Here is a 21,958-nt window from a genome sequence, read left to right as displayed (position 1 = left end):
TTCCCAACTATTTGATTTTGCTCCCATTTTATCAAAGTCTCTCCTGCAGAAGATCACAGTCTCATAAACACCAAGTGACTTAAAGAAAGTAACGGCACAGGAAAAAACTGCTTTGCATTTTCAGAAGTCATATCATGCCTTTATCAGCTTAAAGAGTATTTTTAGCTTCTTACGAACTACCGGAGTATGTTTGTATTTTGTCACATGGAACAGAGCTTCCACTCAGAGAAAACAAAATCATCTATAATACTGGCAAGATTTGAATATAAAAGGTACAAAACAGATACAGACCTATGTTCCTTTGCAAAACTTGACTATGCAGCATATAAACATATTTTTTGACCTACAACGTCTAAATTGAGCAAGAAACATAATTTTATTTTATTTTTTTTAACCTTCTCTGTGGAATCACCTAGGTCTGATGATTAATAGAAGAAAAAGCTTTGGACAAAGGGCTTACAACACTTTGGGTACACCACCTCTAACTTAGTGCTCATGCCAGGCACACGCATGAAATACGTGAAGCAAACAGGGATGAAGATAAATATTCTCCATTGCGAATACCATGCTATTTTAAAACACAGGAAGAAAAGATACAGCTCTATTTTCCTTCTTTCTTTTTACAATGGGATGGTACTGAGAAAGGCCTTTAGACACAGATCACTTCATTATTCAAGTTGTGTTTAGCAAATCGGTGTTTAGTTACAGAGCTCTGAACATGGAAAACCAGGATTGATTGAATTATGCATGTTAACCCACATTACGAACTCTGACAAGACTTTCACCGAAGGAGTAGCTCAGCTCTCCACTGCACCAGTCCGCGTTGCACTCAATGTACTCACATTATTGCAGGGCACATGAAATCCTGGATCCAGCACCAGCTGCAGCACGAAGCTCAAGCATGAACCCGTACCCTTACTCCCTGCCACTATTACCTTTTTGATGTCCACGATATTTCTGTCTCAGGTGATGTACCAATAATTCACAGGGAATTCACAGTGTTTATACAGAGAGCATATCACTATCACAAAATGCAGATACACTTTTACGTGTGTCCTTGGGTTGATATCCTGGCTGAAATCCACGAATGTAGCACCAGAAAATGCTCAGCATCAAACTCACAACTAATACTGACAGACTTCTCTATAGCAGTCCAAGTGCTTGCTGTTTTTGAAGGGGGCATCATTTCTGTGACACTCTTGATATAGCAGTAAGAGCCCAAGTTACTCATGTTTGAATCCAGTTATAACACCTTGGCTCTGTCCTGCAGCAGGATGTCATTTCCCTGTGCCACTGAACAGCTACATCAACTGCCTCTGCAAGTTTTGCTTTACAAATTCAGCATGGATTTGGGGTTGTTGAAGCACTCTGCACACACCACAAGGTGGGGCAATATTAAGGATTATTCATTTTAAAATCTGGAGGGACTGCAATCTAGTTTCCCAAACACTCAGAAAGCTACAAAGAAGTAAAGAGCATCTTGAACTATTATCATCCTTACACACGGCCTTTCTGTCCAGACCTTGACAACACATTGCAAGCCTCCTGCTTGCTAGAGGATCCCTCACATGATGATTACAATGCAAAAGAACTGTATTTATCACTGTTCAAGAAAATGCAGCCAACCTTCAAATTACATCTCATTACTTATTATACTTTCATCTCTTCTCACCTGGTCAGAACCAGTAGATTTTAAGATGATTTCTACATGGAGTCTAAAAATTAAAATCTGTTGCCAGCTGCAAATGCTGCTCTGATAGTAGAACAAAAAACATAATATCCTCCTATGGCACCTGGCCTGGCAGCTTTATGAGAAATAGGAAATGTGTGTGCCTTGCAGTAAAACTGTGGGACTCTGCAATATTGGTTTAAAAAAAACATACAATCAATTCAGAAACCTGCATATACTTTATTCTTTAAGCTCACCATCAATACTGCCTTTAAGAGATACCCTGCAGAAGAATAAAGATTGCTCAAATCCTTTGTTTGTGTCGTTATAGAGTATAAAAGCATTTTTCCTAAGAGACTTTATTGGCTGTAAAACTGAAGAATCCTATCTCATATACACACAGACATACACTTTCATCCCTGTTAGAAATCTGGGTCTCACCCTCTGCAGACAGACACTGACAGCATCGGGATCCACAAGGAGTGAAGGAGCAGAAATCCTCAGACCTCAGAGATGACAGTTCTGGGAGCACAAGTTCAGCACCCACTGGGTGTGATCTCAGCCTGCTGCTGTCACATCACGGGCGAGTAAATCACTATTGAGCACCTTCCATAAAGTTGGAGTAATTGATACTCATGGGAGGAAGGCTGAGAGGAAAAAGAATACTCTGCTGAGGACGCAGACCTCATTTTGAAAGTTAAAACAAGGAAGAACAGCTAAAAGTTCTAATCAACATTTATCATTCAAGCCTTTATTTCATAGCTTGTCTAACAGAAGACGAGTAGGCAAAAAAGCTTCTTTACTAACAACTCCCAGCTTGTCACATTAAAAATACCTCCCATTTTCAATCACGCATTTCTGAAAGCTTGATCAGATGAGGTTTGCAAAAGCAATTCAGGAGACTAACAGCCCTTGCTGTCCCCACTGCTTCCACGTGATGTTTCTCCTGTCCACAGAAGGTGCAGATGGGCATCGGCCGCTGCAGGGCCACGTCCATGGGCTCAGGCATGCAAGATGACCGGCACACACCCACGCCTTCCCAGCTCTGACATGGGCTGTGAGCTCAGGCCAGGCAACTAAAACGCTCCTTCCATCTGCAGCAGATCTGCTTCATTAAGGAGCCTGTATCTGATAACGAATTATAAATAAGAATGTGATTATCATAATAATGCTGATTGCATCATAATAATAATGACACGGGACAAAACCAGTCTCTCAAAACACCCATCACAAGACCGAGCAAGATGAAGTAACTTGAGCAAGGTCTCTAGCCCCCACCTTCTCATGTTTACACAACTTTTCCTCCATATTCCCAGTGAACACTGAAGTCCTAACTCAAAACCTTCAGATCGTTTTCCAATTTCACGACATGGAGCACTGCAAGTGAAGTGTCTCCCCCCACCACTTCAACCTGGCTACACAGAGGTTGCAATACCATAACCATGGCTACGCCAGGTTGTACTAGTATTTGAGAGAGCACTGGGAAACCTCACAGAATAAGATTTCTTCTCTTTTGCATCGTTTTTAGGAGATGCAATTGAGCATTAGAGTTGAACTGGGGAGCATCTACCTCTGATTAAAGAACAGGATCTTCCTGCAATCAAATCAGCAGCTGACTATACCTGTGTACTTGACCTGGTGGCCAAGGTGCAGAAGAACCTGCAATTTTCTGCCTCCAGGTCTGGTTGGAGGATAACTAAGCACTCACATTGGGTATCACAATTTCAATTTTAGTTTCAAAGCCTGCCAGCTGACTGCTGAGCGAGTGACGGACATCCCTGGGAAGGCAGACTTTGCGGGGGATGGCTGCATGGTCCAGAGAGCAGTCATCTCCTTCCCAAAGCTGGCTTGCTCCCTATTACCTCTAAACTCGCAGCAAAAAAAAAAAAAAAAAAAAAAAAAAAAAAATTACTTCTCATCATTAACACTGATGAGACAAAAACAGCAGAAAAAGACCAACAGTTGTTCATCCCTGATCTCCTCCTGAAGTCCTCTGAAACCCAAATTAAGAAAGCCCTGGGTAGAAGTAGGTAGGGAAAAGGGAATAGCAGCATTTACAGGAAGGGAGGGATGGTGTTGGAAAAGGTGAAGCTAGATTAGTTTTCCCAAATGAAATCATGCCTTCCTCATGTTTGCACAGTGCTTTTATTCTCTAAGTGAGGACTTTTGCTGCCAAGGCAACAGTCACTATAGAAATCAGTGAAATAACCAGCCATTTCAGAAACTGCAACTAGCTCCAAGGAGCCGAGATTTTCAAATCCTTTCACATGCAGTAGGTGCATTTTAGTTGCAAAACTGTATATCATCCCTAAACATCTCTGAACAAGTTGAAATGATAAAGCCATTAGCAAAAAGCACTGTTAACACAAGCGATGTCTGGGGATAAACAAGCGCTGTGTGAAGACAAAATAATGAAATATTCTCAGTATTATTTTTCAACAGAGATACACATTGATGATGGGTGCACACAAGCAAGCAGGAGAAAATCAAGTGCTGTAATGACTGAAGTTTTAATGCTTTAGAAAGCAATACATAGGTGAATTCCCAAAAAACACCAGTGAGCAGAAGTTACACAGACACCAAATTATCCAGATGAAAGTTGGGAGCTCTCATCCTGCAGCTTCACAGCACAAAACAAACTGTTTGTAACAGCAGGGTGTGAATCACGTCTGCAGTCACCTCTCTACAGGAATTTTGTCATCACTGACAATAATGCTCCCACACTTCCATAACTGGATGCCCTGTACCTGCAAAGTGCCTCTGAATGCCAATCTGCAAAGAAAAATTTATGTCTGCCACAAATAATGCGCTGGATATCACTAAGAAGAGCTCTCAAACAATGTGCTGAATTGTCTCCCTCTTTCTGAGATGTCCTTGCCTCCAAACCAGAGTGTGCCCCTTGCATGAAGCTACACTATCGACAAGCAAGAGACTTATGGCATTTTAGAACAACATTACAACAAAATTGGCTTTGTGCTGTAAATACAAATATTTGCCAATAGAAGATACCTGTAAATATAAAATCAAGGCACAGAAGGGTACATGAGTTTCACAGAGCTCTGGGGTTTCCAAGGTCAGTCCCAGATGGAAAACACTGTCCCTGGACACAAAGCCAGAGCAAGCAAATTACTATTATGAAAAGAAGGCTGGGATCAATCTACAAAGCAACTCCCACATACCCCGACTAGCTACATACACAGCTTCAGAGAAAGGGAACTGCCTGCATACTACATAAATCCTCAAGCAGCCCATTTTTTCCTAAATTACTCTACGGGAAGGAAAACAAACAAACAAACAAAAAATTATATATGTATTTCCCAACTTAATCTAAAAAAGCAGAGCAATTAAGATTCACTTACCGGCAGAGATCTCAGCGTAACAGCTCCAAACTCAACCCCAGGGCTCAGCAGCAAGGATTTCAAAATGAAAGTACTTGTGCTGAGTCCGAATAACCAAACAACTTATCTTCAGGTAAGAAACACTACTAGTGAATACCTTCAAGTCTGTTACAAAAACACATCACCTATATAGTGTCCATATATAGCTATATACAAACATACATATACACACACTGTGCTAGACCATAGAGACAACTTTTTCCTCCAAACCTGATGAACAGGGAAGCCTTGCTCTTTGCTTCTTTGTAACCCTAGATCTCTTCGCTCAACTTTATTCCTCCTCCTTCTTCTTTCTTCTGCTGTGAAGTAGTTATGGAAACCAGCAAACACTCACGAGAGGGTTTCACCTGACCAGCAATTTCATTATCTGAGTGGTTACTAAGCAGGGCTTTTGTTTTGGTACTACGGAAATCCTGTTTTGAGTGATGCAGGGGTGAAAAGGATGGGGTGGGGAGGGTAGGTCCTGGCTTTGGTTTAAGTTTTGGAGAATTATTTCAGACCAAAAAGTCTCCTTACAGAAATGAGTCAGGCAACAGGACCAGAATGCCAGCTGGCACCTGCAGGAACAGCTAGGGGCTTTCCACCTATGATAAGGCTGATTCAAATGTAGCTGTCATTTCGTACTAACGTGCCACAGTCCTGATGTCTGAATTCTGAAGTAAAGCCACACCTGCAGTAGAAGTGGTATTAACTTTTTTTGAACAGCTGTAAAAGGAAACCTACCCCCTTCCAGCCCTGCCTCCCGACCCTGCATGTTTGTAGTTCTGTGCAAGGAAGAGGCAAAGAGCAGCCTCCCCAAATAGTCACTTTGCACTGGAAAAACAAAACAAACAAATTGTATTCAACATCTAAGAACTCAATTTTGCAACTCTGTTCTTCAGAGAAAGTGGTTTTGTACTATTTCAGCCCTCTACCTGCAAATGGGTACATGAAAATACTACCAGATTGTCACAGATACTTACATGTAGGTAAGTCTAGTTTTCACAAAATCACTGTGATCCTTAATTCTTCAGCAAAGCCTTCTATAGCAGTACTCAAGCCACCCACTACACCAGTCACTTCTATGCTACAGAAGAGCAAAGCCCCCACGGACCAGATGCCATGCACTGGACTCAAACCTGGCGTATGCGCTCTCAGGACAGAAGCAACCCTAAGTATTGCTGGATCTACACTTGGGCAGCAGCAGGCTCTGGCCCTCGTCTCCGGAGCAGCTAAGCACACATCCATGTTACAATTTGGGATCTGGGTCAGGCAGAGACAGGGCAGAGCTAGAAATAGAGCCCCACGTCCTCATGCAACCTCTGAGCTAACTCCATTGCTAAAACGCACGAAACAATACTTGCCTTCCTCCTGACACTCTCCAAACCCCCTTTTTGTTTATATAGAGACAATAGAAGACCTTGGAGGGAAAACAGATAAAACACTAAAGAAGGCAGAAAAAGCATAATTTCCCCACGAGGCATAGAAATGAGCAGAGCATGGAACAGGGCAGAAGGATAGAAATAAGAAGGTAAGAAGGAAGAGAGACAAAATACTTGTGATGTATTCTGTATTTTGATTTGGTTAACCAAGTTGAGGTGGTTTGGGTTGGCTTTTTTTTTGCCTACTTTGAATACCTAAAAGTCATTTACTGTTAGAGAGCCAGATTTGCGGTGAGCCTCTGGGAATTCAAGTAGTTGCAAGAATTTAAAAAAATTCAGTAAAAATAAAAAATAAAAAAAAGCACACCACACATCAGAAAGGGAGAAAGGGAAGTTTTTGCCTAGTGAAACTCAGAACAGTCTTGTGACTGATGGCAATGTGCCTCTAAAATGCATACTCCAGCATCTTTTGTAAAATGAAAACCAGCAGAAAGTACAGCAAAAATAGAGCCTCACTGCACTGAAGGCTTAAATCAACTGTCATATTTGTTAACATTTGGGTTTGTTATTGGACATGTACTAGACAGCATTCCAGACCACAACAGTTGCTTCCTCCAAACTGCCTTCCCCTGACTTACAACTAACACAAAGAAAACTGAGTTTGTGTGCTTAGAAACCAAGCCTAGAATATGTTTTTATATTCCATTAGAAATATAAATATTTTATTTTAAATATAATACTTTTGAAGTCCAGCAGAACAAAACCAGATGAAAAAGACTCTAAGCCCCAAAAGCCGAAATAAAAATATCAGTATATCTTCGTGCAAGATGCTGTTCTCTGCACTTCAGCTGTTACTATTCACAAGCCCACCCAAAATGTACACCATCAACATAATTCATTTTCAACGCTGTTACCTTTGTAAAACAATTCTTGGGCTTGTCTTTATTAATTTAGTTTCAGATAACACATACTAATCCCTGGTCTGAAAGAAAAAAAATATATTCGACATCATTTCTGGTATTTCCTAGCCTGATGTTTGGACACATATTCCTTCTCTATCCAGTAATAACCTGTTCAGGGTTGCACCTACAGCAGATGCTTAAATATAGAAAACATCTCTGTAGGCAGAAGGAGAGGAAGACTGTTCTTTCTCAGCTGGCCTAGAACAACCAGAAACCTGGGAAAGGCTACGAAAAAAAGGCATTTTTGATTGGCAACAAGTTACTGGTATATAATCTTAACGATGGGCACTTGTCTTGCTAGAGCCAGACCTACTGTAAATTCAGAAAAATTGCCCTGGCATCTTCTTTTGGCAGTTAATGCTACAAGCAAGGAAAGTATCTCACAGCTCACTTGCCAAATTTCAGCCACATTCCTTACTGTCTTCGCTGCCAGTCACATCGATGCCAAATCTCCTGATCAGCCACTATCTGCATTCAGCTCGATGGCAAAACCACATTCATGTTCATTCAGCAAACTCCAGTGCCTTTGGAGAGATGCGTCCTCTCCCCGCCCAAGCTGGGCCGTGCACCATCTCTTCCTTCGAAAGCAAGAAGGAGTGCCAGAAAGGGAGAGCAGCTCACACCAGCTGTGTTCCCTGCTTTAAGGGTCCCTGTCTTTATTAAGTAAAATGCAGTTAAATGCAGGATTCTTGTTTGGTATTTCAGGACTGCTGCTGCTACCAAACGTGACATGCTATGCAACAGATACCTGAGACTTTAGAAACCAGAGATATTCCTCCCCCATCACTGCCAAGTAGCTTTCTCTCTGCACTGGACTCCAGATCTTAAAGCCATCGACTATCCATACTCAGTTGCTCCCAATCTAAGGCAGATAGCTTATCCTCCCACACCAGGGCACTGGGATGACCTTACTTAAGTCTTCTTTACAACAATTCAGCATCGAACCCAAAAAAACAAAACATACAACCTTCCTCCATAAAATGTTGTGTTCTTAACATTTTTAATTGTCACGTATTTTAAGAGCACAAAACAATACTTAAAAAACACTTTTATCAGCACTCGCAGCACCAAAGCAAGTGTGTGTGCTACAAGGTATCAGTCAAACAATTGCCAAGACAACCAGCTTGAAAGTACTGAAGGAGGTTCAAAGTCCACAAAACACACATCTTTTTTTTCAAATGAACTTTTCATCATATTTCCAAAGTTACAATCAACTCCAGTCACCAAAAAGGAACACAGAGAGAGAGAAGGAAAAATAAGAAATTTGCATCTTGGTATCTAACTGTTCTGGAAATCATATTTCAACAGACTGAAAGCCTCAGAAGTAAGTTCCTCCTGCAGACATCAAATTACCTCTCTCTTTCCCCGCCCCAGCGCCACACTAGGGGTATAGGAAACACGGCTACATCGCGTTTTCCTAATATCTTTACGGAGATGTCCATCAGCTACCCAGCAATTACAGTTGTGACCCCAAGGAGTACCCCAGGCAGGGTGGTCCTCAGCATCCTTCTGCAGGCAGCGACTCTACTCCCTGCCACACCAGACATCGAGATGGGCTTTGCACTTCTACAGTGATGGCTGCCTAACAGATTCACACGCTGACCTGGGAGGTTTTGAATGCTTCAATAAAATCAGTTCAAAAAGTCATCTGGAATTCCAGCCAAACAAGGGAAGAGAACCTATACTCTGAGTACTGGTTAAATACTAGTAGCTTGTATTAATTTCATGGGAATCATACATTACAAAACAGCATTTAATGAAAATAGTATTTAAGCTCAGACTCGCTTACCCCCCCCCAACAGATCAGCACCCACAGCCGTCAAACTGCTCCAAAGCAGCTTGAAACGGAGAGCCAAGCTTCTTCTGCAGTTCGTTCACACTTCACAAAGAGAACTGATTAAAAATACCTTAGGCAGATAACTCTCTCGAGATGGTCAGTCATACAACACCTCTCTCCTGCCACAGAAAGGATGAAGGGATCAGGTCCAGATCGCTGCGATCAGCCACTAGCATGAGTGTGCACCCACTAGCGAGCTTTGCTAACTAGGCTAAACGTTTTAAATTTAGACAAAAGAAGGCAAACTGAGCTGTTTGCTATGAAGTGTATGATAAAACCCTCAATAACCTGCCTCCTTTCATTGAATTGTGCATTCAAAGGGAAGAGTTAATGTCTCACAGCACAGCACTAGACGTAATGTCATTTTCATGATCCGCCGCCACATAAGTGCCTCCAGACTACGTCACGGTGTACATGCTTTACCAAGCTGGCAGCTGTAGCTCCCCAAGTTTTGCTGTGCAGTGCTCTCCACCTATGCACTGCTTGCAGTGAACAAATCCAATTGCTTGGACAATTTCAGTTGGTTTAGAAACCGAAAAGCTGCATCCACCCTTGAAAAGAACAAAATCAGCATTCCTTGCTGGCTGTGCGGAAGTAGACATGTGAATTAACCATTTAATCAATTAAGGGATGCCTGTCACTCCGAGAGGATCACTGCAGAAACAGTGCTTGCCTGCAAAAACCAAGTCTGGACTTCACAGCCCAAAAGAGACCCTCTATTACAAATTAACAGGAAGCACATAATAAGGAGAACAAGACCTGCATAACTACAGCAGCAAAAGAACGGCAGAAACCCAGGAAGATTAACCCAAATAACTGACAGTGAAAAAGATGAGAGGGAGGGAGAGGAGGAAGAATTTGTGGTCACATGGATGCCGTAGCTTTCTGCAGGCAGATGGGTGAAGCTCAGATTAGCAAGGTATTAATGAAAGCAAGGCAGTAACACCAGCAAGGTGCAGCCCAAAAATAGAGGAACTCTGACCTGCCTCGCTGAGCGGAGGGGATGCTCCCCTCTCCCAGGCAGGTCGGTGCCGACTGCAAAGCTGCAGCTCCGCTGACTTGTGGGAAAGGAAGGGAGATGGCAAGAAAAGCAGGGCACAGTTGGAAACAGCCTCAGCAACATGGCAGTGCAAGCCAAAAGATGAATAGCAGAGGAGATAAAGCAGCAGCTATGTTGGAGAGAGCAATGCTCCTTCAGCAGCAAGATGCAAAGGGCTCAGTGGAATAAGCCCTTCCCTTAGGTGAACAATCAGAGGACGCACTCAGTAGAGATGTCCAACAGGATGGAATATCCCTGCTGCACGCCTGAGCAAGCGAGCAAAACAAGAGAACAATAATTACACTGATGCTTCCAAAGCACAGGGTCCCATCAGAGCAGTCCAGGCATTACGTTACTGCAGAAGCTCACCTGGCGAGGAGCCCTCAAGAGCGGGGTGCAGCAGCGGCAGGCTGCCGGCGGAGCACCAGCCTGCAGCCACCTCTGCAATGCCATCATCCCTTCGGGGGACCTCTGGCAAGATGCCGACAAGAGCAGGGCCTGGAGGGAGGCAACACCAGCTCAGCAAGCATCGACCCGAGTCGCATCCCGTGCCTCTGCCTGCTCTTCCTGCCAATCCCACGTTTGGCCAGACTGACTCCACAAGACTACTCCTTGAACCTTGCTCTGGCATGCATCTTTTAGGTAGAGCTAGCATGTGAAAAGGACGTTTTTAAGATCTGTAAAGCTGATAAAATACAGTATTTTAAAAAGAGGTCATTAAAAAAATAATCTCCCGCACAGAAAGATGATGAAAATTCACGAGCAGTCCTCTGGCACTGTGCCAGTGCTTCTCATGCAAGCCGTACAGACCTTTCAAAAGCTGATCAGAGTACTAATGAAAAAAATGTACTGCTTTGGAAGTGATAAGATCAGGTACTGTAAAGTCTTCATACCAAGAGATATTAAACCGTCACAGTAATTTGCATCTGGGGTTTGTTCAAGGGTTGGTGGGTTTTTTTTTGGTTTGGGTGGTTTTTATGGCGGTGAGGGTGGAGCTGCACTTCCAAAGACTGCACAGAACATAAATGCATACAAAATTTGATTTTAAAAGCAAGTATATTATTATCTGTCCTTAGGCACTCCAAAACCTCCACTGGCTCTGAAAATACCTACATTCACAAACACTTAATGTGGGCAAGGGGATGAAAGTATCGCAGCATAAATCCTGATGAAATATGCATCTCACCCCAAGTTGTACCACAACAGCATTGAAAAAAAAAAAGAAAGAGTCTTATTACAGGTTTTATTTCACGTCACCAGTGAAACAATGCAGGCACTTGATTTAATTTGATTCTGAGAAAAAACAGTGCCAATCTGAATCATTCCTTGGCAGCCACATTACAAAATCCTGGCAGCATCTCAGAGTCAGAGTACAGGGTAACACTGACAAAAGCAGGATGGCACCTCTGGGCTCACCGTTCAACGCATCTGTGCACAGTCGCTCACCACAAGGACCTTACAGCAATGGCCCAAGAGTAAAACACCATCTTCCATTGAGTACAGGCAAACAGCAAAGACAACAGATGGCACGTGAAGCACACCAGTCCAATTCGCAGCACTGGCACGCAACCGAACTTGTCGCACTTACATGTAAGATTTGCCGTGCACAGCACCGTGCGAGTCAAGAGTTAAGGGCAATCGCTGATCCCGGGCCATGAGAGCCAGCGGCTACAGCAGACCAAGAGGCTATAGCGTTCCGTCTCTCTCGGCTGGATTTCTTGCCCTGCCCAGAGGGCACAACGAGATCTACAGGAGATGGGTTGTGAAGAGCAGCACTGAAGGCTCTCCTTGCTTTCTGGATGAGTAATGAGGAAGGATATTGTTTAGAAAGCATCAGGAGATCCTGGGAAAGTGTGGCGTGACTAGCATGGAGGAGAGCTCCATCGAATAGAGCACAGTGCCAGGACAAAAATCAGGAAACTTGTATTTCACTACTTCAGTAAAAGTCAGTTTTTGCCAAGTAACCAACTTCCTTGCGCTCTTCGTTAAATAAGTTATGAAGGGCAGGCAAAGATGTAAAATATAAATGGCTACACTTACATAAGCAGTAGGCACTGTTATTGTAGATGCTGCACAAATCATTGATGACAATGGGACTTATGTCCCCTAACGGAGGGCACAAACCTCGGGGTCAGTTAGCAGGTAAGGGAGTTTCATACTAACAACTGTTGCATTTTGATTCACCTTCATGATCCACACTGAAACACACAAGAAATTGCAGAAATCTCTGCTCCAGATACTATTCAAAGGGCATAGCAGCTTTAAAACTACTGGTGGCCGGCACCTCCAAGATCTCTCATGAAAACTAACTGCATCTCTACTTAGAAACAGCCTTTCACCTTCAAAGTTAGAACATGGGCTAAAGTGTTTTCAGATCGTCTTTTTTACCACTCCGTATTTGCAAAGCAGACTTTGAGGTGGCTTTTAAATGGCAGCCAGACAAATGAGTTCAGGACAAAGACTGTGCTAAGCTGTACAAGCAGCTTCTCTGGGACAGGACACAATGTACAAAGATCCAAGCCAGCAGCGTGGAAGTCTTTAAGGGACCCCATGCTACTCTTTCCCTCCATACAGGGCTATAAAGAACAGCTGGTCCCTGCTGCAGCTCCAGAAATAGCAGGTCTGCCCAAAGCATGGGGAAAACCCCAAGCCACACAATCAGCCTGCGGCTGCCTCCTCCCTCGTTATTCACAGGCTCAACAGAACTGAAAGTCATCTTCATAGCCTAAGAGATTTCTGAGTATATGCTTTCATATGGAGTGCCAAAAAAAAAAAAAAAAGAAAACCCCAACTTTTGCTTACCTACTTTGAAAGGGACTTTTAAACAGGAACTCCTCCTTATTTCAAAACATGCTTCAAAGCTTTACATAAAGTCAGATTTATTAGTACAGACCCATGGTTCGTCAGAAGAGCAAACTGTACTGTATTACACCGGAATCTAACAAAATCAGGAAGAAAGACAGTATCCATCCCAAACTGAGCCCTAAACAAAGCGTCTGCTCATGCCCACTGTAGATTTTTCCTATTTTTTCTTTGAATCAACAGTAGCATCCACTCGTTCTTCCCTCCTTTCCCCATCCTCTGCAGCTTGTTTCAGACCTAGGTGTCATTACCTCCCCAAACGAGCAGCCCATGCTCCAGATTAAAGGTCAATAGGCTTGTGAGAAAACAGAGAGGATGCTAAAACTATCGCAGTGCAGAACCATCACCTAAGAGAGAAGGCAGAATATTTTAGATAACTTTGTGACCAACAGTAGAAACAGCCCAGCCCAGCCCAGCCCCGCAATTCTCAGCCAACACCACCAGCCACCTCCTCCTTCCCACCGTTCAAGGGTTTATCAAAAGAAGGAAAACCAACCTGAAAGCATCTTGAGCACTGTAAATAAATTATGTCCCTGTTCGTCAATTAGCTCAGACTGCACTGAAGTGAAAGCCACGGCAGGCTCTGTAATCACTCAACATAAACTCCTCTGACATCACTCCTGCACTGATGGTTCAATTATGCCCACGAAGACTGTTACAGAACATTAAACATCAACAAAAGTCTAAGCCTGTGTTACTTTTTTTCACATATAAATCTAATTCTGAGTGGATTTAGTTTCAAGTAACCTGGAATTATTGGATCAGTTCTTTTCCCACCTTTTCCTCACAAGTACAAAAAAACAGGCTACTGCATACCCAGAAACTGTTTCCAAATAGTCCCTTTGCTAAAGAGACAGACTTTTATTATACAGGGAGATATTTTTATCAATTAAATATATTTATGGTTTGGGAGAGGGTTGTTTATGTAAGCTTAGTAGCTCAGAAATCAAAACAGGGGCAAAGTGTTCTCCTGTGCTGTGAGGAATTACTCTAGCCTCCCTGGAAAAGCTTTTTCCATTTAACTAAAATCCAGTCCCTTGCAAACAGTTGGAGCTTCAAAAAGCATAAGCTGTGCACAGAGAACCATGAAAACAAAGGAAGTCTAATGCAGCTGGAAGTTGCTTTGAGTTTTCATTTTGAATTTGCAAGATTATTTCCTCTTCAGTGCTAACCAGGACCAGAGATACCCACTTCATCTGAAGCGGCTCCCTGTTCTCCCTCTGCAACTGTACTAACACAAGAAGTTTCTTGAGGCTTGCCCAGGTCAGATCTTTGCTATTCTAATCTAAATACTGTATAAACACATGCAGAGGGCTGAACAATGCCATGATTTTGCTAAGGATTTTAGGCAGGGTGTGACTAGTTTTGAACACACAAGCCAATGTCCCCAAAGAAAAGCACATGTCTGGGATTAAAAGAAAAAAAAAAAAGACAATTCAAAACACAGGAGTTAGAAATTATTTTATTAAATAAACAAAAAAACACACAAAAAAACCCAGACAAACAAAAAAAAAGCACAGAAAGATTAAGAAATTGATATCAAAGAGGCACCGAAACTAAGTAGCTGGTGCGGTCTTCCTAGTAAATTCTCCTCATCCTGACTGCTTAATACCACCAATCTCAAAGCTTTCTCGCTATAAATAAACTGGGTTTAACTGAGTTAAACCTCCCAGCTTTTAAAAACTAACTATAACAACATCAGCATCCTTACTGATAAAAAAAATTGTTTGCCTGCTAAACGGATCCTTTCAATTTACAAGAAAACAGTATTATATGTATTGCTGGAACCAAGTAATTTTTACTGCTGGTTACGAGAAGCTGCCCACTATCAAGGGAGAAAGCATCCTTAACCATTTTGAAGTTTAACTGATAATAACTAACACTTGTCTCCAGAACTCACCTGGAGGCTTACAGAGTAACTTCAGTTCTTAAAATTCACTTTTGAACACAGAACTGCAATTTCACAATTCAAGAGGTCAAATTTGACTCGATACAGAATTTCACTATGCTCTAGAAGGGCTTTTGTCTACTGCCATATGTAAAAGGCCTCCTGAAAAGAGTAAGTGCTATTTTTCTTCAAGTCATTTGCCCAGGCAAAGTGCTATGTTACAGGTTTTCTGGTCTAAATATTATAAAGCTAAATATTACCTAGTTATGTTGAAATAAATGCTGTTTTTCCCCCATGTCATGTGCAGGGAGTACTTGGTGCAGCACACTTGCTGAACCAAGCACCTGAAATGCCCCTGAATATCTCCTTCTTAATTTGGCACGTAATAGGGCATTTCATGGGTTATTGAGACATGTCTGGGAGTGCTACAACAGCAGGAACTCTGCTGAACCAAAGAGCAGCTTGAGAAATCACACTATTCTCGAGACCAACAAAGAGTAAAACAAACAAGCAACTAACAACAACAACAAAAACACACAAAAAAAGCATCAGAAAACAAACTTTCTAGCAAAGAAAACTGCTAGACTGGCTTTTGCCCCTGGTTTAGGAAAGGCAGTGCAAAATGTATCCAGACAAAGTTAGGGGAACCAGAGATAACTGCAAGGACTAGTAATAAACACAGAGTGAAGAGCTGCCGACATAATGGCTGCTTCCTAAAAAGCAATGCTTAAGAAGTATGCAATCTACAATGCACAATATATTTACCATTGGATAGTCTGCTGATTAGCTTCCGCCCAACACTTCACATAACTAATGCAAAATAAAGGCTCTTAAAAGTACGATACCAAGCAAAACACATTTGGTAAATGAAATTAAGGCCCCAGCACTTTTCACGTGTTTTAAAAACTACCCAGATAAACCAACCACCCTCCGTGAACTATCGGAATACGAACACTTCAAACAGCAAAGTAACTCTCCTTAAGACTTTGCTCTTAACTTGCATCAACTATTCTGAATGAGCTGGGCACCAGCTAGAAACGGTAGCACGCACCCTGTAGCTCTGATTTTACCCCAAGCTGACTTTACCAATGCAAAGCATTTGAGCTGCTCACCTGAACTCAGCTCCTTTCCTGACACACCTGAACTCAGGTGTTACCTGTTCCAGCAGAGCTAAACAATCTTTCTCTTGCAGGCACCCAGATCCCCCCGCCTTACATCCCCACCCTCCTCTCTTGTGCTGGTGTGACTGCATGGTGGAAAACTCCTTTTTTCCTGGCTCGGTTTGCTGCTGGGCGAGGCAGCTCAACCAGCTCACCGCGCAGTCACACAAGCAGAAGCAAGCCCTTTCGGTGGCAGCAGTGAGTTGTCGGCGCAGCTCGGCTGTACATTGCATATGTTGAAACCATAGCTCAAGTTTCCTAACCTTCCTTTCTATTTTTAACTGGAGTCATTTCCCGCACCTTCTCTGCCATGCAGGCAGCTGCAGAGAGCAGCTGGAGACAACTGAGCACTCCATCAGGCCAGTTTTCCTGGCAAACATTACCTATGGCCCCGCGGCAAGCACACGAGGGGCAGCGGATATGCTCTCAAGTGCTACCCCGGAACACGCAGCTCAAGATAGCAGAAACTGGGGTTTCTTCCCTTCCCCTGTCTTCCAGGTCCCGTGTCAAAGACAGCTGTTACTGAACACCGAGTGTGGCTACCTGCTTATCCAAAGGACTTATCCAAGCACTCTCCTGGCCTCCTGTTGCAGCTCACATAAACCAGATGAAATCCCGATGGGCGCCTCTTGTCCCTAAAAGTCAAAGGAGAAAGGTGCACATATTAATTCAGAGGTGCTGGAGACTCGCTTGGTAGGGGAACATGTGACCATGTGGCAAAGAGGGGAGCGAGGGACTTTTCTCCTTTGTGAAGCAGCTCACAAGGCAGCCACAGTCCCAGCGAGGAGGTGACCCTAGGTCTGAATTCATCTCCTCCTCCAAGCAGCTGGTATTACGCACAACACACGCAAAGAGCGCCCGCTGAATTCTCCCCTCACGTGGTGGGACAGCTTTAAAAAGACCTGCTTTAAAAGGACAGCGTGCAGCCACCCTATAAAGTTAGCCAAGCAAAAAGGGCACTTTCCTGTGCAGCAAGAGCAGTTTTGAACCTTCACAGCTTATGGAAAGCCAGGATACAGAGCACAGGCTGTGCAAGGCGTTTAGCCATGTGGAACAGCATGGAACAGGCTTTTTGCTTTGGGTTGTTTTTAAGTGAGGCCCAGGTTTCTGAGCTGGGCTTTGAGAAGTCTTATTAGGACCAGGTGGAGAAAAGTGGAAATCTCCTTGTACGACCAGACTGATCCTTGGCACAAGAGAGCTAGGTTGTGAGTTCAACACCTGAAAGGGACACAGCTTGGGGAGTGTGAGGAAAAACTCCCATGTTGATGCAGGGAGCTTCAGAGCTCAGTTGTGAGCTTGCAGTCCCGCTTTTGAATGCAGGCAACTAGAACAGCCTAAGTCCTTCCTGAACTAAACCCTCTTCCTTTCATTCTAGCAGCTGCAAACATGGCAAAGGAGGCTACTTTTACTCTTCTCCACATAATGAGTTTTCATATGTTACATACTGCCAATACTTCAAGTTATTTGATCAAAATAAGCTTACTGGAAATATGATCAATCAGATTTAAAGCAAATGCAGACAAAACTCAATAGTAAGTAGTAACAAATGCGTTGAAGAAATCTCTTTCTTAAATGCCTGCAAAACAGAAGTCAGACAAGACTCCGGTGTGGAGTTAAGCACGGCAAGGCACAGCATCCTCACAGCTCAAAGTAATACATTCAAATCGCAGTCCACCTGGATTCCAGGAAACAAAGCCACTCATCAAATTAGCCGATCAGCCATTAGCCCATTTAAAATTAAGCTTCATTAATGAGTTACAGTACTTATGGGCAGCTGAGTAATGCCACTGTGGCAGAAGCTGATGGGATTCATCAGCTGCCATGCAGCTGCTCTTGCCAGAGGAGAGAAACCCTGCCATGAGCACAGCAGCCCACTTCCAGGCCGGTAGGTTCGAGAACCTGTTCCCCACTATCCACAACAGCAACAGGCACGGAGCACTTAGCCATTTGTGGATAACCACGCATCTTTGATACCGTTTGCTGCAAAACTCTTCGTGGCCTCAAGCTATTTCAACAAACAGGGAGTGAAACGCTGATTTCCCCCTACACCCAAACCTATAGAGCGCTAATTTCTTGCTCATGTGATGTAAAAACGTTGCCCACCTATGGCTCTCACAGCACAACAGCAATGAATGAACTAATCTGACTGAGAAACCTGGCATGCCGTGGTGTGTCGTCCCCCCCCTCCCCCCGTCTCCCTCTCCTATCAGTTTGAGATGCTCCCACAGGCAAGGGCTGTATTCTGCGTGCAGAGGGGAGGAGGTTCCCTCCCATACTTAACTCCACTGCACTATAACCAGTATAAAAAATGTGCCAGCAAGCAACCCACAAGCTAAATAAGGAACTGCAAATAACTTCACTTACCTCCTGGAAAAGGGAATTTTAGGGATGAGAAACCTCTTTAGCAGCGTTTACAAGTGCTTTTGTTAATGATTTACCCAACAGTGCTGTAAACTGGTATTTGATAAGAATATGTTTTGTCATCGTCTGCCTTCCTGCCTTAGTCTGCACAACCAAATCAACCTTACAAATGAGGTAGGTGCAGTATCACTTGAGGTTTTTAACAGAAAAGAATGCCTCAAAGCTTGCTTACCCCATCCTAGTTTAAAGGTACAGTATGTCTGTGTGTGTATGCGTATATATATATGCACACCAAAAAAATCAGTATCTGGAGTATCTGTTCAGTGTGTAAACATATGTTTATACACACACAGATGAACCACTCCAGGCACAGTGTTTTAGTTTCTTTCTCAAAAGCCAAGTTTAAAAAAAAAACACGTTCAATTCATCACTATAAATCTATTAGAAAGCTTACAGATTAAAGCTCTCCGACCGAAAGAAGTTTAAGATGAGAAGGGGCGGTTATGTCAGAAACATAAACAGGATCATCCACCGTGGAAAGACTCGGTATCCATTTAAGATGCAGCTTACGGATAAAGTCATATTCCTCTTCCAGCTCTCCAGGAGGACGTCTGTGGTTTGCCAGGACTCACCGTGTCCCCCCCACGCCCAGGGCCACCCTCCTTTACAGCCCAAACATTCAAGCCTGGGGGCGGCAGGCCCTGCCTCTTGTTACACCCAGCTGCTAAAAAATCCTGTGAAGAGGCTACGGTACGTTCCTGCTCTTATTTTGTCATACGAGACGCTGGCTGTAGCTGCCCGGGGTACGTGGCAGCGACCGACGGGGGGTCGGGGGCAGGGAGAGGTGCCGGCAAGGCCGAGCTGCCGGGCTCCCTGACGGGAGTGCTCGCCGCCCCGTGACGCCTCGGCAGGGGCGGGCAGCCCCGCCGGCTGGCAGGTAGCACAAGACCAACCGCGAGTGACAGAAATCCCCCGGAGCAAGGAAACAGAAAGCCGTAGAAAGCCGTATCTCACTGTACCCGAGCGGCTCCGCGCCTCGCTCAGCCCAGCGGGCAAGCAGGCGGAGAAACGGCCGGAGCAGCGTGCGGCGATCCCCCGCCGCCTCGGCGAGACCGAGGAGCCGCCGAGCCTCCTCCGACGTCCCGCGTCGCCTCCTGACTTCCTCCACGCTGCCGGCACCCTGCGGCAGCGCCCGGCCCGGGGAAGCCGGAAAGCCACGCGCGGGGAGGTACGTGGGAGGCCGCGGCCGCCCTGCCGTGCCTCGCCTCCCGCGTCAGCGGAGGAGGAGGGCCGGGAGACCGCTAGGAGCCCGGCCCGGCCGCTCGGGTCTCCGGGGAGACGCGGGTCGCCCGCCGCCGCCTCCCGCGCGGCTCACCGGCAGCGGGAGCACCTCACGCGGCCGGGCTGCCCGGCCTCCGGGTCCTCGGGGAGCCCCGCAAAGCCTCGCCTCGAAGTCGCTTTCAAAAAGACCCGAGAAGAAATTACTCTGCCAACTCAAAGGAGTCAGCGCTGGGAGGAAGGATTCATTTTCCAATATATAAATACCAGATGTTAAGCCCTACCCTTAAAAAAAAAAAAAAAAAAAGGAGCTCCTACTCTCCTACTACTTTGTTAAAGCAAAGCAACCAGAAACCCACAGCCCATCAATCCTTTTCCCTAACAAATGCTACAACGCCTTCACAATCAGCTTCTATAAAGCCCAAAGAAGTCCACGGGTTTGTCACTAATCTTCAAACTCCGGCGAGGAGAGGGACTGGGAGAAGGCTTTGGTGAAGGACTCTGAACATCAACTTATATTTTCAAAAAGGCCTCAGGATGCCTTGTTTCCAGCAGTCCTTTAATAATTTAGCACCAAAACACCCCACAGATCCATCTGCCCAAACTCATCCCACTTCCTTGGAGGGATTCTGAGTAGAATTACCTACAGACTTCTTAGATGTAATCCTATCAGCACCAATTCTGTAAATTTCTCCCCTTGAGCATACATGAGATGAATCCAAGGACTAATTAGAAGACACAGTACAGGCCACGTTGTCTAAGTGACACCCATGTCTACTTTGGGCCAATACACACCTAACGGGACAGAGGCCAACTTAATAAGTCACTTCTGACAATAAATGTGCTCATATTTGACAAAAAAATGCTCTTTATTACTCCTGTAGATCCTATCATCTGTGCATGTTTCCTGGCAGCCCACAGTTGTACGGGTTCAGAGACCTGGAGGCACGTAGCAAAGCCAGCCCTGTTTTCCCATGAATGAGGTAGGGCCAGAGGGAAAAGAGAGGACAGTTTGACGAGGATTAAAAGTAATTAAAAGTGAGCTTTGGGAACACCTTTTAAACATGTTTAATAGTTACACATTTAAATATTGCATGTGTCCAGGCAGATACAGCTTAATACCATGTGCAGCCCTAAACAAATATAAAGAAATATACTTAATGAACTTTTCCAAAGGGGGGTGGGAGAGTGTTTGTTGTTGTTGCTGTTTTTTTTTTTCCTTTTTCTTTTCCCCTCTCCTATACACTTTGGCCAGGACACATTTAGGCAAAGGACTAAAAACAGGACAGCCTGAAGTGGTTACACCATTTTCCTTCTATAGGACTAAACATCTGTGAGTAATACTTCCAGTTAAAAGCAGCTGTTGCTCTGCTTCACCTCTACCTTCCCACACTGTGCTTCAATATGAGGATGATGATCGCTATAAAAATGCCTGAAGACAGACAGCTACAGAGTAGGGGGCTACTTGCTTCTTTCCTAATCAGCATACAACGTGTGTTACAGAACGCTTGATTTGAGGTTGATTGCTGGCACTTCAAAGAAATAATTACTACCAAGCTTCAGCACTGATGTTTCTTCATAATTCAAGCAGTACGTGCACTGGCTAGAGAGCATCCTTTCAGCAGCTTTGAGGAGGAAAGCCCTTCCTTGGCCCGAGAGCTTAAATTTGCCCAAGTCTTAAAAGCAAAAAGTCAGAGTAAGATTATATTGAGTCACCTTTTTCCTTGCCCATCAGTAAAGAAAATACACACTAATAGATGAAATCCAGCACCAAAGGTGGGAAGCCTAGTGCAAGTGAAAAAACCTACCCATTCACACCACTGAGCTGACTCAGACCGAGTCCCAAGCACCACAAGACAAATGAAGGAAAACAGTGATGTGGGATGAGCATTCTGACGACCACCACACAACTTGAAATACAAGGAATCTGCAAGTTTACAGAGGTGTGATATTCATCATCATGGAACTACCTCCAACTGAGCTGAAGGGAACAGAAAGCAGAGAGCTGTAATAATGCTTTTGTGCAAAAAGAGGAAAGGAAGACTGAGTAGCCTAACTCAGAGATAAGAAAAGAAACAAAAACAAAACCTAAAAGCAACTGAAAAAAATGAAGTAGCTTTACTTTCTCACATCTCTGAAGGAA

General features: G+C 44.1%; 1 protein-coding gene across 14 annotated transcripts in view; it reads right to left on the bottom strand.

Moving 5' to 3' along the window:
* Positions 1 to 21,958, bottom strand: part of SGMS1 (sphingomyelin synthase 1) — a 93,589-nt gene that overhangs the window by 17,920 nt on the left and 53,711 nt on the right. For 5 of the 14 annotated variants that reach the window (XM_067000326.1, XM_067000328.1, XM_067000323.1 and 2 more), the window contains one exon: positions 16,720 to 16,811. The exons of 3 other annotated variants lie outside the window; for them this stretch is intronic. The gene's annotated coding sequence lies outside the window, so the exon portion shown is untranslated. Of the gene's footprint in view, positions 1 to 5,028; positions 5,238 to 16,128; positions 16,283 to 16,719; positions 16,812 to 18,991; positions 19,012 to 19,556; positions 19,997 to 21,958 lie in introns of those variants that run through there. 6 more of the 14 variants (XM_067000330.1, XM_067000324.1, XM_067000327.1 and 3 more) reach the window with 5 other exon arrangements.

Source organism: Anser cygnoides, chromosome 7, assembly GCF_040182565.1.
Source record: "Anser cygnoides isolate HZ-2024a breed goose chromosome 7, Taihu_goose_T2T_genome, whole genome shotgun sequence".
Taxonomy (NCBI): domain Eukaryota; kingdom Metazoa; phylum Chordata; class Aves; order Anseriformes; family Anatidae; genus Anser; species Anser cygnoides.
Note: the sequence above shows the minus strand (reverse complement) of the source record. Positions and strands in the feature narration are given on the sequence as shown.